The sequence below is a fragment of the Pristiophorus japonicus genome, chromosome 5, assembly GCF_044704955.1.
Source record: "Pristiophorus japonicus isolate sPriJap1 chromosome 5, sPriJap1.hap1, whole genome shotgun sequence".
NCBI classification, from domain to species: Eukaryota; Metazoa; Chordata; class Chondrichthyes; family Pristiophoridae; genus Pristiophorus; species Pristiophorus japonicus.
The window spans coordinates 86,813,073-86,829,585 of NC_091981.1; positions in this window are offsets into that span (position 1 = coordinate 86,813,073).

Genomic DNA, 16,513 nt, shown 5'->3' on the forward strand with positions numbered 1-16,513 from the left:
ACTTTTACCACGAAAAAATGGCGGTAAAGCGGGCACAAGACTGGCCAATTTCTAGCCCAAGGTGTATTTTGCTACAGGGCAGCCTGGATACAGCACACCTCCATTGAAAGAGGAACGTGCAAAATGAAAATCGAGTGATTGGGTTCACACTAGGTAATGCTGGAGGGACGAGGTGTGAGCAGAATGATAATATATGGTTTCGGCATCAAACTGACAGCCGCCCACTTCAGCGTGGCCTGTAGTGGCCACCATTTAGTGCAGGTTGGCAACGTTGCCGTTGCGTGCGATCGCCAGAAAATGCAAATTAGTCAGATTGTGACGTCAATCAATGATTTTACAAACAACCTGCTATTTTGAATGTCACTACTCCATTCAACGCCATGTCCAAAACACGAGGGACCAGGTAACTTGCTTTTTGATTTCTACTGGCTCTGTGTAAGTTTGTGTAACTGTTTGGAGCTTTCTACATCAAATTAAAGTTGATGAGGTGACAGGGCATCATGCTACAAGTGGGAAGGCCTTGCTTCTGACTTCAAGGGTTCTGCTCAGACCACTTGCTCCCAGTCATCGGGGCTCTACTTGCAGTCCCCCTCGCACTGGAGTATGACAGGGAGATTGAGCAGAGGCAGCAAGAAGACAAGCTGCTCAGAGAGGGACGAGGAGGAGGGGCAGGAGGGCTCTCAGCAGAAGGCTTTACCCACCTAAGGTCTTCCAAGAGCACTTCTCCTACCTGCACTTAAGTGAGGAGCAGTGTATTGGGAGACTAGGCTCGAGTTGCGCCTATTTTTTTGGAGCAACTGGTTTAGAATGGAGTATCTTAGAAATTTCAATTCTCGGCATTTAGTTTGCTGCAGTTCTGGTGAGTTAGAATAGTTTTGTTTTAGAAAAGGTTTTTTTTCAAAAGGTGGCGTGTCCAGCCATTTAAAATAAAAAATGTAATTACATTTTCCTACCTCTCGGAAGCAGCAGCAGCAGACAACGAGCTGTGAGATATCGGCCGTTCGGCCAGGGGATAGGGTTGGCGTGAGGCGAGGGAGAGCGACTTCCACAGAGCCTGGCAGCGCATACACCGAGCTGCGAGAGAAGTTCGGCCATTCGGCCAGGGGATAGGGTCGGTGTGAGGCGAGGGAGAGCGACTTTCACAGAGCCTGGCAGCGCATGCACCGAGCTGCGAGAGAAGTTCGGCCATTCGGCCAGGGGATAGGGTCGGTGTGAGGCGAGGGAGAGCGACTTTCACAGAGCCTGGCAGCGCATGCACCGAGCTGCGAGAGAAGTTCGGCCATTCAGCCAGGGGATAGGGTCGGTGTGAGGCGAGGGAGAGCGACTTTCACAGAGCCCGGCAGCGCAGGCACCAAGCTGCGAGATTTCTGCCATTCGGCCAGAGGATAGGGGAGGCGTGCAAAGCACCGGGAGGGAGGGAGGGAGGGAGAACCAGCCAGCCAGCCAGCCAGCCAGCAAGTTTAAAAGTTTAATTTGTACTTCAGGTATGGGTGCTGCATTATCAACACCACGGATTATGCAATGGTTCTCCATCAATTCACTGCATCGGGGAGAATTGATTAGAGCTCACCGCACCAGGAACGTCACAGCCTGTAGGCTGATGGGCAGGAGGCCTTACCCATGTTGGCAATATCGAGCCAGGCATTCATATCTGGACATGAGCGAGGCTGATTGTGTCAAAAGGCTGCATTTCCACAGAGAAGTTGTCGTTGAGATTTGTGATATGCTGAGAAAAGATTTACAGCCGAGAAGCAGAACGCCGATGGCCTTGTCTGTTGAAATGAAGGTTACAGCTGCACTTTCCTTCTATGCCTCAGGATAGTTTCAAGCTGGAGATGTGTGCGCTATCTCTTATAAGTTGCAAAGTTACAAAACCTACAAATTGAAAAAAGTTACTACCCTTACAAGAACAAGAACAAAATCAACAAAGAAAGGCTGCAACCATCTCTCATCCACATCTCGCTGAATGTTCACTTCTTCATGGGGGTGTAATTTGATTGGCCGGGCTGTGTGCCCTTATTACAGCAGCTACCTCACCCATGCCCTCCCTGGTGGCCTGTGCCGTCACTTGCATACCCTCCCTGATGGCCTGTGCCATCACTTGCACTCCCTTGGACATTTCCTCCCTTAATTCCCGTGTCATTACTGCTATTTCTCCCGTCAGTACCGTTACCTCTTCACCCACTGCACTGATGCTGCCCACGAGTGATCGGGTAAGGTCATTGCTCTCCACACCCAATGCCACAACCTGAGCCACATCTGTTGCACGCTGCATTTCAGAAGAGCGTGTTTCCAATCTCCTTCTCCTCTGCCTGGGTCTGCCTCACGGCACCACTCCAGTGGGAGGTGCAGGCTGGGACAGTGGGGTAGTGGGTGTAAACTGCTGCATTACATCAACAGCACCACTGGGACCCGCAACGTCGGAATCTGTGAAACCATAGAATGTGGAACCAGACCTATGGAAGTGGGAGGCACAGGCTGGGATGGTAGGGTAGTGGATGTAAACTGCTGCATTACACCAGCAGCACCACTGGGACCCGCAACATTGGAATCTGTGAAACCATAGAATATGGAACCAGAACCTATGCAACGGTTTGAAACATTGATGTCCGATGATGTGGGCTCATAAATATTAAGTTCGAAGGTCTCCCCTGAAGACATTTCAGTCAATGCCTGCAGCCACCCTTGGTCTGGATCGTCTGGATCATCCGTAACTGGTTCTTCTGGTTCTTCTTCTGGATCTTCAGGATCTTCAGGATTGGCACATTTTCTGCAAAATATATCAGAACAGTCAAATGTTTAGCAGCGCAGGAGGGGGCAGGATGGGTGGCATGAGTACTCTCACACATAACAGGCCAGGCAGCAGGTTGATTTGAAGGGCCACGATGCATTTTCAGGACTTACCCTCTCCCATGCTCTCTGTCACACACAAAGGGACAGTGAACCGACGTCCCCTGTGGGTTGTCCCCGGAGACCCCCCAGCACTGCTGGGGAGAAGCTGACTGGCAAAACTAAACTGGAAATGGGATGATGTCCATGCCATGTCATTAGAGGAATGGACCTCCTGCTCAACAGTTATAAAGCGATTTGAACATCTCTTTCAGCCAGGTCTGGGCACTTTCAAAGGGGCCAAAGTCAAAATCTACATCACACAGGATGCTAGACTGGTCCATCACAAGGCCAGAGCTGTACCCTATGTGATGAGAGAAAAGATTGAACACGAAATAGACAGGCTTCTGCGGGAAGGCATTATATCACCTGTGGAATTTAGCGACTGGGCAAGTCCCATCGTCCCAGTCATGAAGCCTGATGGATCCGTACGAATCTGTGGGGACGACAAATCTACCATAAACAGAGTCTCCCCACAGGACCAGTACCCGCTGCCCAGAGCAAAGGACTTATTTGCCACATTGGCTGGAGGTAAACTTTTCTCAAAATTAGACCTCACATCTGCGTATATGACGCAAGAATTGACCGAGGAATCCAAGCTACTCACCACCATCAACATACATCGAGGCCTTTTCATGTACAATCGATGCTCATTCGGCATCAGGTCAGCAGCTGCCATATTCCAGCGCAACATCGTGAGTCTGCTCAAGTCCATCCCGGGGACGGTTGTATTTCAAGACGACATACTTATCACGGGCAGGGAAACCGACTCCCATCTCCGTAATTTGGAGGAAGTACTAAAGCGGTTGGATCGGGTAGGCCTACGAGTCAAGAAATCCAAGTGCCTGTTTCTCGCACCCGAGGTTGAATTTTTAGGCAGAAGGATTGCCGCTGATGGAATCCGCCCAACAGAGTCCAAAACAGAAGCAATTCGCCTGGCACCCAGGCCCTGGAATGTCTCAGAACTGCGCGCCTTTCTCGGGCTACTCAATTATTTTGGGAACTTTATGCAGAACTTAATCATGCTGCTGGAGCCTCTCCACGTGCTACTCAGGAAGGGGTGCGATTGGTTTTGGGGGGACGCCCAGGAACGCGCCTTCAATAAAGCACGCAACCTTCTGTGTTCCAACAGTGTTTTGACTTTCTTTGACCCAGGTAAAAAGCTGGTTCTCACATGCGATGCGTCAGCGTATGGGGTCAGGTGCGTTTTGCAACATGTCAATAGTGCGAGCAAATTACAACCCATAGCTTGTGCCTCCAGGTCACTTTCGCGGGCGGAGCGCGGGTACGGAATGGTAAAGAAGGAGGCGCTCGCGTGCGTGTACGGTGTCAAAAAGATGCACCAATAACTTTTCGGGCCAAGTTCGCGTTAGAAACCGACCACAAGCCCCTCACATCCTTCCTATCCGAGAGCAAGGCAATAAACGCCAATGCCTCAGCGCGAATTCAACGGTGGGCACTCATGCAAGCGTCCTACGACAATACCATAAGGCACAGACCAGGCACAGACAACTGTGCCGACTCGCTCAGCAGGCTACCCCTGGCGACCACGGAAGGGTCTGACAAACAGGACTGTGAGATAGTCATGGCGATCAATGCCTTTGAGTACACAGGTACGGCCATGACGGCTGGCCAAATCAGAGCCTGGACGGCCAGCGACTCCACGTTATCCATCGTAAAAAGATGTGTCCTAACCGGTGACTGGGCAGAGGCTCGCGATGCCTGCCCCGAGGAATTAAAACCCTTTCACAGGCGCATGCATGAGCTATCACTGCAAGCAGACTGCCTGATGTGGGGCAGCCGAGTAGTCATGTCTCTGCAAGGCAGAGAGGCATTTGTCCGGGAGCTCCACCGCAAGCACCCGGGGATCGTTCTCAGAGCCAGATCCCACGTCTGATAGCCTGGTATTGACGCGGACTTGGAGCTCTGTGTCTGAAGGTGCACCATTTGTGCCTAACTCAACAATGCCCCCAGGGAGGCTCCACTGAGCCCCTGGCCCTGGCCTACCAAACCGTGGTCGCGGGTGCACGTAGACTATGCGGGCCCATTCATGGGCAAAATGTTCCTTGTAGTTGTAGATGCATTTTCAAAGTGGATCGAATGCACCATTTTAAACTCGAGCACAACCTCCACCACTGTGGAGAGCCTCGCAACCATGTTTGCAACGCACGGAATGCCTGACATATTGGTCAGTGACAATGGTCCGTGCTTCACCAATGCAGAATTCGAAGACTTTATAATTGACCACGGCATAAATCACGTCAAGACGGCACCGTTCAAGCCGGCCTCCAACGGCCAGGCGGAGAGAGCAGTGCAAATCATTAAACAAGGCATGCTTAAAATCCAAGCTCGTATGCTGCAGGGTCGCCTGTCGCGACTCCTGCTGGCATACAGATCTCGTCCGCACTCATTGACTGGGATCCCCCCTGCACAACTGTTGAGGAAAAGGACTTAAAAACAAGGCTCTCATTAATCCTCCCAGACATGCACAAATTGTTGAGGCAAAGCGCCGTAAGCTGACTGAGTACCATGACAGAAATTCGAGGGGGAGATGGAATGAGATAGGGGACAAATTGTTTGTACTAAACTATGGCAGGGGTCCAAAATGTCTTGCAGGGACAGTAACGGGCAAGGAAGGAAACAGGCTATTGGTAGTAAAAATGGACAATGGCAAAACCTGCCGGAGGCATGTAGACCAAGCCAAAAGCAGATTTACCAACAACACTGCGGAACCAGAGGTAGACTACAATGTGGAACTCGCACCACACCTGGTGGACAGACAGAGGGAACAACCTGAGGAAAGGGCAATCCCAACAGACAGCCCAGGTGAGTCAACAACAATCACACCAATCGAAATAGACAGCCCAGGCGAGATACCAGCAACCACACCCAAAGAAAAACAGACACCAAGGCAAACAATTGAACCACAACTCAGACGCTCCATGTATCTTACATTATTGTATTTAACTGTATCCTAACATGCTATACATGACTGTAACCACCAGCATACCTTACCACCAGGGGTGCACTTGCAAGAGACAGGTATATAAGGACAGGCAAGTGCAGCATTCCAGAGCTGTGAAATAAAGGTGCAGGTCCAGAGTGACCTTGACTTCACTACATGCCTCGTGTGAATCTGTACTGAGGGGACAGGACTTTACACTTTCTGTTGTTGCTCATGTATTTTATGCGCTACCTTGGCCTGCAAGAGAAAGGGAAGTGTGTCAGTGAGTGTGTGCAATGTATTTGATTGATAAGCCTGTCATGGTTGAATAGCTGGCAGTGTGTACAAGGTGTGAGATGTGACTGTGAAGCTTGCAGCAGTGGTAAGTGTGTAAGGGTGAGGGGAAGCTATGATTATGAGGTATGAGTCGTGATTGCTAGAGTTAGTTGGTAGGTGAGTGATGGTGGTGTGGTGCATTGAGCAGTTTGTAAGACGAGTGGTGCAGTTGATGGGATATGACATTTGAAGATACATTCACTCACATTGACCACTTGTGTGAAGTAATTAATCTTCTTAGGGCACTGGATCAAGGTCCTGGGGCAACATACTTGGCACTGATGACCTCTGCTATCTGCCTTCTGGTGTGCTGCCTGAAAGGGCTCCTGCCCCCCTGCGGGTAGAGGACCTGTCTTCTTCTGTGCATCATCATAGACAGTCCCTCGGAAGCGAGGAAGTCTTGCTTCCTCTCTTAGCATGAGTTCTTAGGTGGCTGTACAGTCCAATACGAGAACTACAGTCTCTGTCACAGGTTGAACAGATAGTTATTGAGTGAAAGGGTGGGCAGGGAGCCTGGTTTGCCGTACGCTCCTTCCGCTGCCTGCGCTTGATTTCTGCAAGCGCTCGCCGACGATACTCAAGAAGCTCAGCACCCTCCCGGATGCACTTCCTCCACTTAGGGCGGTCTATGGCCAAGGGCTCCCAGCTGTCAGTGGGGATGTCGCACTTTATCAGCGAGGCTTTGAGGGTGTCCTTTGAGGGTGCATGCCCAGGACCAAAGCCTCCAGTGGTGCACCAGATAATCTCCTTGTCCTTTCTCTTCCCTGCTGAGCCATGGCTGCAAGTAGAGTGGTAATGAGGTGCTTCTCAACAAAGTACCTCCCCTTTAAAAAGTGTAGAGAGCCGAGCCAAAGATTTCTTGGCCAGTAGACTGTACCAATATTGGCCCCCCTCTTGAGCGCTAAACCAACCATCAGCACATTTAGCGCTGAGCTCTGCGCTCCAATCATGTAAACTAGCAGGCAGCACTAATATTGCATGTTGCTTGCACCACTTTGAACGAGCGCAGGCAGATCATGCTATGTGCTCCGCATGCCCATTTTCGGGCCTAATCAAATTTCATCACCAAAGATTCCTAAGAGTCCGAGACCTCAGCCATTATTTTGGTAAGCTTAAGAAAATGCTTGGTTGTATTACTGAAATAGTGATTCAGTCTGTTGTATTTTATAGATAAGTAACTGAAAATTTGGATTTATAATAATGAACTGAAATTCAGGCCTGTGATTCTGACCAAAACTGACCAGGTCTCATTTTTCTGTGTGTGTTGCTAACTTGATAGCCTGATTTTACAGAGAATTACATAGAATATACAGCACAGAAATAGGCTATTCGGCCCCACCAGTCTAGGCTCCACTCATCCTTCCTCATAAAAACATAGAAACATAGAAATTTACAGCACAGAGAGAAGCCATTCCGGCCCATCGTGTCCACGCCGGCCAACAAAGAGCGACACGGTCCTTGGTCAGCAGCCCTAAAGGTTACATATAAACCTATGAACAATGACGGAAAGGCAAAGAGCACCCAGCCCAAAATAATCTGCCTTATACTAAAACATTCTACACTCCACCCCAACCAGAGCCATGTGATCTCCTGGGAGAGGCAAAAAACAGATTAAAAACCCAGGCCAATTTAAGGAGAAAAAATCTGGGAAAATTCCTCTCTGACCCATCGAGACAATCGAAACTAGTCCAAGAGATCACCCTGGCCGTATTCTATTCCCTGCAGTACTTACCATTATATCTGCTCCGTCCAACAAAAGGTCATCCAGTCTAATCCCAATTACAAGCTGTAGGTCCATAACCCTGCAGGTCACTGCACTTTAACTGCCCATCCAACCAGTTCTTAAAAGTGGTGAGAGTTTCTGCATCCACCACTCTTCCAGGCAACGAGTTCCAGATCCCCACAATCCTCTGCAAAAAGAATCCCCCCTCAAATCCCCTCTAAACCTTCCACCAACCATCATAAAACTATGCCCCCTCATAATAGACCCGTCCAGCAATGGAATTAGACCCTTACTATCCACTATGTCCAGGCCCCTCAATATTTTGTACACCTCAATGTTGATACTCTTATCAACCTCCTTTGTTCCAATGAGAACAAATCCAGCCTATCCAATCTGTCTTCATAAATAAGATTCTCCATTCCAGGCAGCATCCTAGTAAATCTCCTCTGCACCCCCTCTAGTGCAATCACGTCCTTCCTATAATACGGCGACCAGACCTGCATGCAATACTCAAGCTGTGGCCTAACCAAAGTATTATACAATTTAAGCAGAATCTCCCTGCTCTTATATTCTATGCCTCAGCCAATAAAGGCAAGCATTCCGTATGCTTTCTTAGCCACCTTACCTGGCCTGCTATTTTCAAGGATCTGTGGACAAGCACTCCAAGGCTCCTTTGTTCATCTGCACTATTAAGTAGCCTATCGCTTAATGTGTATATCCTTTCCTTATTAGCCCTCCCAAAGTGTATCACCTCACACTTCTCTGAATTAAATTTCATTTGCCACTGCTCTGCCCACCTGACCCTCCTGCAGCCCATGACTTTCCTCTTCATTATCAACCACACAGCCAATTTTGGTGTCATCTGCAAACTTTTTAATCATACTCCCTATATTCAAATCTAAATCATTGATATATATCACAAAAAGCAAGGGTCCCAGTACTGAGCCCTGCGGAACCCCACTGGAAACATCCTTCCATTCACAAAAACATCCATCAATCATTACCCTTTGCTTCCTTCCTCCAAGCCAATTTATGATCAAACCTGACACTTTTCCCTGCATCCCATGGGCTTTAACCTTCATGACCAGTCTACCATGTGGGACCTTATCAGAAGCTTTGCTAAAGTCCATATATACTACATCTACACACTACCCTCATCGACCCTCTTGGTTACCTCCTCAAAAAATTCAATCAGGTTATTCAGACACAATCTTCCTTTAACAAATCTGTGCTGACTGCCCCTAATTAATCCTTGCCTTTCCAAATGCATCTAACTCTATCAGCATAACCCTATTCACTTTTCCCTCATATGCTTATCTAACCTTGCCTTAAATGCATCTATACTATTTGCCTCAACTATTCCACATTCTCACCACTTTTTGGGTAAAGAATATTTTTCTGAATTCTCTATTTGATTGCTTGTTGACTATCTTATTTTGATGGCCTCTCGTCTTGCTCTTCTCCACAAGTGAATACAAATGTGTCTACTCTCTCAAAACCTTTCATAATTGACCTCTATTAGGTCACCCCTCAGCCTTCTCTTTTCAAGAGAAAAGAGACTCAGCCTGCTCATCCTTTCCTGTATAATTCGCATTTCCGGTACCAACCTTCAGAAATAGCTGGTAGCTGGGGTACAGCTTGGGGTTTACTAATTATTGTTCTATTTTCAGGAAATAATTTCCATTTATTAAGGAACACTTTGTTTATGTTCTGCTATTAAACAGATAAGAAAATAAATTCCCGTCTTGTCCAGCAAATATTTTAATATCTTTGAGTAAAAATACTTTTTTGGCAGCGATTTTATTATTAATTATAGATACTTAAGAAAGTGAAGTGAGTGCAGAGATGTTGAGTCCTTTTTGATGTGTTTGTAATTAAAATGGGCTCTTTCCCTTCCTATCTTTTGGTGAAAACTATTTAAAGGGACAATAGCTATAGATGTTTTGTCTGTTGTCCAGTTAAAAATGGATACCGTCATTTAGCTTGACTTGCTTGCAGACTGTAGCTCAAATTCTTGCTGTCATCCATCAACCTCTTCTGTATCTAGTGAAAATGATGGCAAATCTGTCTAGTTGAAAGGTTTCAGCATTTCTAAAATGTATTATTGTTTTAAAAAGATCAATTTTCAGAAAGACACAAGATAATAACAAGGAGGGGAGAGTCATTCAGCCCATCTACTTAAACTCCTCAGTGCATAGGCTGTAACTGTAATGCTGGGGAATAGTTCTCGTGAGATCATCTACTTCTGCAGCTAAATATAAATTACAACAGTGACTGCACTTCAAAAATATTAATTGGCTATGAAAGGCATGCTCAGCAATGAAAGAGGTATGCAGACACAAGCCACATGAATGAAGTGCTAATGTTCTCCCTGGTTGCTAGCAGCAGTGCCCGGGAGATTCTTCTTCCATTTCTGGAGACATTCAGATAATCCGGAGGGTTGGCAACCTGAGTAATAACTAAAGAGACCACAGTACTTCTACCAAGTTACTGGGTTCCCAAAGTTCAGGGTGTCATGAAGGCACTCATTTAGCCATCAGAATACCTAACAACCCAATGCCATATATAAATCACAAATAATTCCATTTCATCAAAATCCAGGTGGCTAGAGACCACCACAACAGAATATGCAGGTGATTGCAAGATACCCCAAAAGCAGCCATGAGCATTTCATCTTGTAAAGCTCTACGGTGCCACAATATTTGAAGGAGCAGGCAGACAGAATGAATGTCTAATGTGTGATCAAGGCTTGCTGCTCTGACTATTAACAACATCCAGGAACTGCTATTATCAAGACAGAGTGACAATGCAATGAGGGTCGTGCCTCCATTTGAATAAAGAGGGTGCATGAACAGAGAGACCTCGGGGTATATGTGCAAAATCATTGAAGGTGGCAGAGCACGTTGAGAAAGTGGTTAAAAAAACATACGGGATCCCGGGCTTCATAAATAGAGGCATAGAGTGCAAAAGCAAGGAAGTTATGATGAATCTTTATAAAGCACTTCTTCGTCCTTAACTGGAGTATTGTGTCAAATTCTGTGCACCACGTTTTAGGAAGGATGTGAAGACCTTAGCGAGGGTGCAAAAAAGATTTACAGGAATGGTTCCAGCGATGAGGGACTTCAGTTACATGGATAGACTGGAGAAGTTGGGGTTGTTCTCTTTAGAGCAGAGAAGGTTGAGAGAAGATTTGATAGAGGTGTTCAAAATCATGAGAGGTCTAGACAGAGTAGATAGAGAGAAATTGTTCCCATTGGCGGAGGGGTCGAGAACCAGAGGACACAGATTTAAGGTGATTGGCAGAAGAACCAAAGGTAACATGAGGAAAAACATTCTTACCCAGCGTGTGGTTAGGATCTGGAATGTACTACCTTAGAGGATGGTGGAGGCAGATTCAATTGAGGCTTTCAAAAGGGAATTGGATAAGTACCTGAATGAAAAAAATTGCAGGGCTACAGGGAAAAAGCGGGGCAGTGGGACTAGCTAAAGTGCCATTGCAGAGAGCCGGCACGGGCTTGTCGGGCTGCATGACCTCCTTCTGTGATATAACCACTCTGTGATTCTATGATGGAATGTATGATTAGCATGCAGAAGCAGTACTTCCACTACCTGGAACGATCTGGTGGGATCCTACCTGGTGGCATGTTGGCCTTCATAGCGAGGGGATTTGAGTACAGGGGCAGGGAGGTGTTACTACAGTTGTACAGGGCCTTGGTGAGGCCACACCTGGAGTATTGTGTACAGTTTTGGTCTCCTAACTTGAGAAAGGACATTCTTGCTATTGAGGGAGTGCAGCGAAGGTTCACCAGACTGATTCCCGGGATGGCGGGACTGACATATCAAGAAAGACTGGATCAACTGGGCTTGTATTCACTGGAGTTCAGAAGAATGAGAGGGGATCTCAGAGAAACATTTAAAATTCTGACGGGTTTAGACAGGTTAGATGCAGGAATAATGCTCCCAGTGTTGGGGAAGTCCAGAACCAGGGGTCACAGTCTAAGAATAAGGGGTAAGCCATTTAGGACCGAGATGAGGAGAAACTTCTTCACCCAGAGAGTGGTGAACCTGTGGAATTCTCTACCACAGGAAGTTGTTGAGGCCAATTCACTAAATATATTCAAAAAGGAGTTAGATGTAGTCCTTACTACTAGGGGGAATCAAGGGGTATGGCGAGAAAGCAGGAATGGGGTACTGAAGTTGCATGTTCAGCCATGAACTCATTGAATGGCGGTGCAGGCTTGAAGGGCCGAATGGCCTACTCCTGCACCTATTTTCTATGTTTCTATGTTTATTCTGCAGTACCAAAAAAGTTCCCAAGGTTATGTGCATCTGTTGGATATTTCATTACCCACCAGTCATAACGGGTAACCCATGCAGCTGGAAGAACTGGAAGGTGGGTTTGCACCTTGGTCTACAGGCAAAAAAGGACAAAGAGAACAAAGGAGAGCTGACTGAGACTGATGAACAGTCCATAACAATGCTTCCTGCAGGATGAGCCTTGGTTGTCATTTTGCCATTTGTGCCATTTATGCATCTTCATCTTTTTAAAAACTTGACTGCTTCAGCAAAAATATTGGAGACTGAAATTATGCCACAGTTGTGAAAATACATTCACGATAGGTATTAGGATTAGGTTTCTGCAAATTACTATTGAGATTTAATATACACCCAAACCTATTGAATGATAATCAACAGTAACGCACTCACCTTCTCATCACATTATCATTATTGAAATGCCTTATCTACATAAGCAGCTTAATCTGGAGTAACAGTATAGTGGGCTAGAACCGTCAATGAATGGCCCCTGAGCTATGTTAATAATGCCTGTTCTTATTGAATATGCTTGACCATCTTGAATTTACAACTAGATGCCTTAGGCTATCCTGGATTTATATATACCACTCAAAGTTTGTTTTATCTTGCTTATTGTTGCTGGCACTCTAGTATTGAAAAGTCCTAAATCTTTCAGAAGAAAGTGACTTTAATAATCTACAATCAGTAGTCAATCTTTTTAAATTAGAAATTTGAATCCTTCCCCCCTAAAATCTCTGTAATCCAATCAGTTCTTGTGCAAAACAGTTTGTTTTGGACTTGTATAGCGCCCCAGCTTGTGTCTCCGTATGTTCTTTTTACAAGCAGGTGAGCGCCTCAGGCTCTGATTGTTATTCAAGCTGTGGGTCCCCACAGTCCTGATCAGAATGTAATTTGTAATTAACTGTCATTTACTTCTGTCTGTGTAGACTCGTTGTTCAAAAGACAACATCGCTGGGCTGGTCACTAGCTGCTGTTCTTTGTTGTCAGTTGCAAGGTTTTGGCAGACCTCACTGATCTTGCCAGAAGTTTGCGATTGTGGTAAATGTCTGTGTTCATATGTTATCACAGAGACAAGAAGCAGGCTTTAACACCGACTTGTGGTGCAGGATTGCTGCATGATTTCTATAAGTGCGAGTAAGCTTCCTCCCGTGCAACGGTGACATCACCGACTGTCCAAAGCTGCTACCACTTGAGAGTATTAGAATGCATTTCACGCTTGACTTACTCAAGACTGCAGAGCTGAAATTTACACCTTATTTGATGTTTTTCTTCCTGCTGTTAATTGGTAAAGGGATCTCTGACCCTTTTGATCTTGCCACAATCCTCTAAATGCCCAAGTCTGCTAAACTGTTCAGCAGGAGACACTCAGCAGTTGCCCAGTAATGTAAAGTCATTTTTTTGGTTCCCTTGCCTTTGCTTTACATCCAAGCTACACAGAAATGAAAGATGACAGTTGTTAAAGATATGCTGGTTTAATTACTTGTCAGCTTATAGCTGATATCTCAGCTAGCCAACGTGGAGGCTTAGCCTATTCTAGTAGTTTAAAGTATGACCAGCCTCCAGTGCTTTAATGTTTAACTAAAACCTCATGGAATCCCAGAGATGGAAAATTGAATAGGTGCTTTGCGATTTTAAAAATCCAGTCTTGATTCCTATCCAGCTTGGTTGAGTGCCTTTATTTTAAATATACAAGAATAAAATACAGGAATTTGTTTCTGGGTTTTAAATAGAAATGTGAAAAACAAAAAAACACCAACATTTCAGTTATCTTCTGATAAATAAGACATATTCTTCTATAACTAATACAGTTGTACAATATATCGATAGATTGACACTGCACACTCAAATCCTATGTAGGAACACATTAAGCATTAGATTAGTGTGAACTTATCACTCATTACTTTTTAATTGTCTCAATGAGAAGCTGTTGAACGCAAACTATGTAATATTGTTTGCAGTAGAAGTTATCCAAATGCATTTAAGCAAAAGGTGTGAGAACACATCCAGGAGCTAGTCTTATGCTTTCTGAGCTTTGTACCTGCTGTAGTATAATTTTAGCCTACGATGCAACTACACTAATAAAAATACTTGCACATATGTATCAGTAAAAGATCTCAAAGTACTTTGCACAAGTTGAAATGTAACATGTGTAATCTTAGTTAAGATGCAATATTGAACCAGAATGTTCACAAACTTGGTGTCGTATTGCCCCGAAATGAGCTTCTGACCAAATATCCGCAACATCACCAAGACCGCCTATTATCACCTCCGAAACATCACCCAACTCCACCCCTGCTTCAGCTCAGCTGCTGCTCAAACCCTCACTTACGCACGCCTTTGTAACCTCTAGACTTGACTACTACAATGCTCTTCTGGCCAACCTCCCATCTTCCACCCTCTGTAAACTTGAGGTCATTCAAAATTCTGCTTCCCGTGACCTAACTCGCACCAAGTCCTGTTCACCTATCATCCCTGTGCTCACTGACCTACATTGGGTCCCAGTTAGGCAAGTCCTCGATTTTAAAATTCTGAACCTGTTTTCAAATCCCTCCATGGACTAGTCCCTTCTTATCTCTGTAATCTCCTCCAGCCCTTCAACCCTCCAAGATATCTGCACTTCTCTAAATCTGGCCTCTTGAGCATCCCTAATTTTAATCGCTCCACCATTGGCGGCCGTGCCTTTAGCTATCAAGACCCTAAGCTCTGGAATTCCCTCCCTAACCCTTCACCTCTCTACCTCTCTTTCCTCCTTTAAGACGCGCCTTAAAACCTATCTCTTTCTGCCCTAATATTTCCTTCTGTGGCTCTATGTCAAATTTTGTTTGATAACACTCCTGTGAAGCACCTTAGGATGTTTTACTACATTAAAGGCGCTAAATAAACACACGTTGTTGTTGTTGTATTCAGGAATCTTGAACCCAGATTCAACAAAAAAAGACTATTCTTTGACTAAGGGATGGACATAGATTTTCATTGTGTGCAATATATGTATCATCACATTGTAATATTGCACTTAAAAGGGATATAGTTGTAATGGAGATAACCATGAAAGTATGTCCTTATGCTATTGGTGTACTTATTCCACACTGATTCTGATGAGGAAGATAAAAGGCCACTAGGGTTGGCTGTGCTATTTTCTAAACATTATTCACTTGTTTAACATTATCACTCTCAGGGCTCGAATTTGTTGAAGGCCTCCGCCAGCCCGAGTGCCGCCAAAAGGACCGCTGATGGTCGCCGAGGTCCCTGATGGTTCTTTTGGGCGGGGTTTTCATCAGCAAGGTCCTTCGAAGATTGGCGGGTGGCAAAGCAGCGACGTATGCTGCCAATCTGGGTGGGAGCCAACGGGAGCTCATTCTCGGCGGCGAATGTGCTTGCCGCCGAGGATAGAGTCGGGCCCAAGGAGGGTCGAACACCTAAAAATAAAAAGCATTCAAAAATCATCTGACGACCTTCAGGGGACCCCATACAGGTAAGTCTGTGTAAAGAAATACATTTTAAAAATGTCATTAGCCTGTTTTTCCCCATCTTCACACTTACCATTGAGGAGAGAGCAGCCTCCATGCAGTGGTCCACCGGCCTCCTGCCACCAGCCGACTCCCGCCCGCGTGAGTATGACATCTCGGCGGGCGGGAGTCAACTTACGTGCATCGGCCGTCTGCTGACATCGACGGCCACTTCCCGGCGGCTCTCCCCTCCCGCCTGCTCCAGGCCACGTCGAAAGTGGCACTGGGCGGTTCGAGCAGAGGAATGTCGGCAGCAGTGTGCGGCAGTCAGCAGCAGTGGGTGGTGAGCGCATCAATTTCAGCCCCTCAATCAAAAGGTTTCTGAAGATAGCAGTCATAGTTTTCCTGAAATTAGCAACAATAAAAAATTGTTCCGACAGACAAGACTGCAAAACCTTTCAAGAAAATAGGAGGTTAGTTTTTTAAAAGCCTTTGTTTGAGAAACAAAAAAAACTAGACGTGTGTTGGCCGACTGTTTTGTGCTTTTTATGTTCAGCTGTCATAGGAACTCAGTAGCTAATTTCAACATTTTTAAAACTGTCTTCACTTTGACAACACAACATAAAGATGTTTTCAGTAAAAAAAAATAAAAGTGTTGGTAGAGAGAAAAGATTTATATTCGTTCTGTTCATTCTCATTTCAGCTGCCAGTGTGCCAGAAAAGGAGTTCAGCTTTAATACCCTGAGGTTAATGCAAGGTGACATTTATGCAATGCTCATGTACAAAGTGTGGTGATTTTATTTTATTTTCTAATCGTTTAGCTCACTGTGCACCAGCAACACAATAAGTTAAGGGAGTGAG